This window comes from Papaver somniferum, chromosome 6 (assembly GCF_003573695.1).
Source record: "Papaver somniferum cultivar HN1 chromosome 6, ASM357369v1, whole genome shotgun sequence".
In the NCBI taxonomy this organism is placed as follows: domain Eukaryota; kingdom Viridiplantae; phylum Streptophyta; class Magnoliopsida; order Ranunculales; family Papaveraceae; genus Papaver; species Papaver somniferum.
Window position 1 is genome coordinate 131,621,543 of NC_039363.1, and position 5,388 is coordinate 131,626,930.

Genomic DNA, 5,388 nt, shown 5'->3' on the forward strand with positions numbered 1-5,388 from the left:
AGTCCAGACATTCCTAAAGTACCAACAATGTCCAAGAACTTTTGTTTTCTTACTTGGGACTTTTTAAGGGACTTTACTGTCGCTCGAATCTTAAGCACAGCTGGATCAATCTTCGTAAGTCCTTCTTTTACAATAAGAGCCAAGATATGAGCACAACAACGCACATGAAAGTATTTTCCATCATTCAACAAGATCTTCTTTGCAACAAGTCTACTCTTCATAATTCCAGCACAAGCTCCGTTATTTGCAGCATTATCCAAGGTGATGTTGGATACCTTGTCTTCAATTCCCCAATCTTCTATCATTGCAAATAACTTGGAAGAAAGGTGTTCACCTGTTTGAGGAAGTAGAAAGGGGAAAAGTTAACATGAAATTATATTTAAGATAATAAAGAAATAAAATTAAGGGATTTACCTGTATGAGGTGGTGGAAGGGGACAGAAATTCAGAAGCTTCTTTTGCAATATCCAATCTTGATCAACATAGTGCGCAGTTAAGATTATATATCCAGTAGTTGTTACAGAAGTCCACATGTCTGATGTTAGACATATCCTACCTGTAAGGATAAGCCATACACATTAGCACATCATATTAATGAAACACATATATCCATAAATTCTTTAGGAAAAGGCAATTTTGAATCATACCTGGAGCAAGTTTCAATCTGTTGCGAATAACTTCTTTTTGTGCTTTATGTTTCTTTACCACGTCGGCTTTCCCAGTATTCCTTGATATTGGTTTAAAGTCATCATTCAAATAAGCACATATATCCCTAAAGTCTTTCCACTCCACCAAAGCAAATGGAACATTTCTTGCAATGAGTAAAGCTGAAAACAAATCCCGTAATTTCATTTGATCAATCTTGCGTAGACGGGTAGACAACTGGCTATTCTGTGAAGCTGCTAACATCATCTGCCCTACATCCATAGACTGACGTTTAAGGCACTTATGCCTTTTCATGGCTGAGGTTCCACCTCTTTGGCTTTCATATTTATATCCTACATTACAAGCCTTGCACACCCCCTTCGTTGTACCATCTTTATACTTAACAAGTTTAAAAAATTCCCAAACTTCGGATCTAAGTCTATTTTTCTTTCCACGTGCAACTGGTGTAGGTGCACAACCAACAGTTGGATCCTCATTCACAGAATCTAGCATCTCAGCATCATCATCATCATCTTGACCGTCACCACTCATAACATCGTTGTAATGGTCTGGTTCTGGTAACTCTTGTTCTTGTACACTTGACATCCTGAAATGGATGGAGCCACAAAGAACAAGTCAAAGAGTCATTCGGAAACGTGAAAATTATATAAACAGAAATTGAATAATATATATACATGTACATCCAACAAAACTATTATAGCAATCGGCCAACTAAGATCCCATAACTAACAGCCTTGGTTCTAAGTTCACATGATCAGGAAGATAAACATCACCTAAACTCAGTTTTGGAAACAACCAATTGATCTTCATTATACGGGGGAAAAGATACAACCATCATGATACATTGACCTGACCAACCAAACTTGCAATATTGTTGTTTAATAATAATGTTATAAGAAACATAGTTCAACAAAAATGCATTAACTCTGAGATCTGCAATAATGATGTTCATGCACATGTTTCCAAGAGTTTTCATGATTTACATGGAAGCAAGCACATATCATAAGCATCACCAGTCACCATGTTCACATTCCAACCGTATGCTACACAATTACATTCTCCCTTGATACCAAAAAAATAACTAAGAAATTAACAAGAGAGTTTATCCGAGACGGCCGAATATAAACAGCAGTTACAGCACCTAAACTCGATGTGCTACAACTATGAGCTTTACCATCAACATCCAAACATGATAAAATGTACCGAAACAAATATCATATCCATTTTCCTAGATCCGAACATGATATTAATTGCCAAAAAAAACACAAAACCAAACAGAAATATGTGGATCTCTCTATCTTCTTAAAGAGTACATGAAATTAATAAGAAGATGAATAAACAGGAGGTACAAACAAACCAGTACTAGTGTAGTGTACTTGTAGATTGGTGCTACTTCTCCCGAGGCTGGAAAAAAGAGCAATGGTATTCTTCCCTGCAACCCAAACACACGATCAGATGGTGATTGTGTACAGAAAGAATGAAAATTACCATAAAAGATAAAGAAGTCAAATTTTATTTGATTTAAGTTTACAAAATGTACTTACAGATTTGCAAGTCTTGCAAGTATTTATACAATTGGAGCTCAGGCTTGTATTACCATAAAAAATCAACTGTCTATTGAAACCTAACCATATTTCAGAAATTCTAAATCTGTTGTAAGTATTTATACAATTCTTCTTCTAAGCATAATGCTCTGATGGTGGTGGTGCTATTTATGTTGCTGGCTGTGTTGGTGACTAAAAAGTATAGACTACCAATCTATTGAGAATTTGTCACTTGTATTAGTTGTTTGTGTAAAAGCTATCTTCATCAGGTGTATCATTGATTTCTAAGAGAAAGAGACATCACAGAAAAAATTGACCTACCAGTATCGTACCTAATAGTTCATCATATATAAACCTAATGTCAATGAAATTCAGACCTCAAATTCCACTACTGATATAGTCGAATATTCCAACCAAATCATACAGCTAAACAGAACATTGAAGAATAACTTGAACTGAAAAAGATGCAGTAACTGATAGCAATAACAACACATGGAGGCAAAAGGACTCACTCTCTCCCCAGTAGATTTAATCAAAGATGGTGCTTGATGTCCCCCCTGAGTTCCATGGAAAGGTTACAGATGAGATTTTGTTCATCACTAAACAGTAATTAAGTTGCAGGACAGAGAGACAAGAGTATTCAGATAAATTGTGGGGGACAAATCGATAAACACAACCAAAATTACCAATTAAAGAATCTAAATATCCTATGTGCAAACTACAGCAGAGATTACCAACAATAAAATTAGAATTGGGGAAAAAAGGCTAGTATTTCATCTGCTGGTATGAGTATTCTCGGTAGACTGGATGAATAAAAAAAGTAAAGGGGTTAGATTTAAGAAATTAACAATTGATTACCAAAACCCATGTTTTATTTTGATGATATTTACGAGAAAAGAAAAGAAAACTTACTTTTGATTGTAACTGTAAGAAGATGAAATCCGAAATTCAAACACGAGATCTGAAGTTAACCTTTACAGTGAACCTTTAAATACATGAGATCGATCTTCTTCTGCTGTTACACGAAAATTTCAGAGACAAAAAATGATATCTGGAAATAGTGAAGAGAAAAATCTTGGGTAAAACTTTGAAGTATGTTGTTGTTACCTGCTAGCCTTTAAACTTTGATCTTTAGATTTCAATTTGTTGTTCTGTGACTGTGATTCGTACCTGCCATCAAATTCAGAAGACTCAGCAGGGAAGAAGAAAAGAAGAGGATTAGAGGAAGAATGAAGGCCGCAGCAGCTTAGGCTTAGGGAGTTAGGGTTTCCTTCTTCGTTTTTAACTTTTTATATGAGGGAAACAAGATATTGTGACACGTACGTAACAGGCTTACATTACTGTGACACGTAGCGGTGGGGAATGAGCCGGGTTAACCCGCGGGTTTCACGGTACGGGCCGGGTTAACCCGTTTCTTCACAAGCCACTAAATATACAACCCGCGCCCGTCTTGTTTAGTTACGATCCGGGACGGGTGCGGGTTTTCACGGGACGGGACGGGCCAACCCGCGGGTTTTGGCTCGGATTGCCAGCTCTAGTCCAACCTATAGGAGCCTATGATCTCTTATCTATCCTTTAGAATTCAAGCATTCATTTTGAACATCAACTCCGAACCATACAGATATTTCTCTCTACATTTTAGAGGGACCAAATTTTGATGACCCACAATTTTTTTCTAGCGTAGGCCTTGTATTATGGAAGCTATCGTGTGCTTCGGCCGACTCGTAACGTAAGCCACTGAGCCACTATCCATTTGGATAAGAGCCGTTGACATCCCTAACCATGAAGCATCGGTACAGTATAAAGTAACGTGTTATAGGGGCGGCATGGTTTATTAGAGTGGCGGCAGTGTGATAGTAATGTCCCTCTAGTTGGTTAGGGGATGTCTTATAGGGGGTGTAAATTAACTAGATTACCATCCCCATTCTTTAACATAAATCAAAGCTAAATTGAAATTTTGTTTTCTTTCTTCTTCTCTTCTCCTCCTCCCATCAACCGTAACCTCCGTCAAAACTCAAAATTTCATCGTCTTCGATTAATCGACGATTCAAAAATTAATCAAGTGTAGTGTAATGACTTATATGAGGTATGTTTTGAAAATCCAGTTACGATTTGATTTATTTTGTTCGATTTAAGTTTAATTTCTATCGAAAATTAGGGTTTTAGATGAAAATTGAAATTGAAATATCTGGGTTTATGTGAGTTACGGTTGATTTTAACTCAATTACGAACCGTAACTGGATATTTTGATGTTGTTACGGTTGGTAATAGTTCAATTACCAACCGTATGTTCTTATATCTGAGAAATTTCTTCAGTTACGGTTGGTAACCATTTTAGTTTACGAACCGTAACTCAGTTACGGTTGGTATCGAGCATTTGGTTACGAACCGTAACTGAGTTACGGTTCGTATCGAACATTTAGTTACCAACCGTAACTGGTTTTACGATTGGGTTTTCTTCAAATTTAACCAGTTACGGTTGGTAGTTCATCTTTTACGAATTGTAGCTTCGATTTATGGTTGGTTATGAGCACAATTTCAACTGTAATTAGCTCTGAAAATGTAAAAAAATTGAATTTCTTACGTACTTTAGATAACTTTGAGGAACAAAAAGCTAGTTAGGACTGATTTAGAAGTATACCCGGTCATTTTCAGGTCCTGGTTCTTCATTTTGTTGGTTAATTTCTTCAATTGATTGAGATTGACCTTCTCCTCTAAACTTTTTTTTTTAATTCTAAAAATCTAATTTTGGTTTTGATTTTGAGGTAATATAAGTGAAATTAATCATTAACACTAAACTTGAATATCATCACTAAACTAGGTTATCAATTATAAGGGTTAATTTGTCATTTCCAGTATTTTTTTTTTATGAGGGACACCTTGAATGATCATATAATGACCCTTTTTATCCTATTAGAATGACGTCCCTCTAATAAACCATGCCGCCCCTATAACGGGTTACATATAAAAACAAAACTTAATCGTTCTTGGTTGGATGACCATAACATTGGCAAGAATGTACACTCAAATCAAATGAAATCTTTTAAATTCAGAAGCATTTTCCAATTTGAACAAAACGAGCATTACCGGAGGGGCGCTCTGGAAGATTCTATTAAAGCCTTCGAGGAACGCCTTGAGATGATTGGGCTGACCTTCCCGCCTCCTGCCTAGTCGTATTG

At 36.3% G+C, this 5,388-nt stretch overlaps 1 long non-coding RNA gene across 1 annotated transcript; it reads right to left on the minus strand.

Moving 5' to 3' along the window:
• Positions 1-2,962: 2,962 nt before the first annotated feature.
• LOC113289335 lies at positions 2,963-3,403 on the minus strand. Its single transcript, XR_003330952.1, has 3 exons — positions 3,317-3,403; positions 3,122-3,224; positions 2,963-3,012 (listed from the first exon to the last, which is right to left on the minus strand). It is a non-coding gene; the product is annotated as an uncharacterized LOC113289335 (long non-coding RNA).
• Between the last annotated feature and the right edge of the window lie 1,985 nt (positions 3,404-5,388).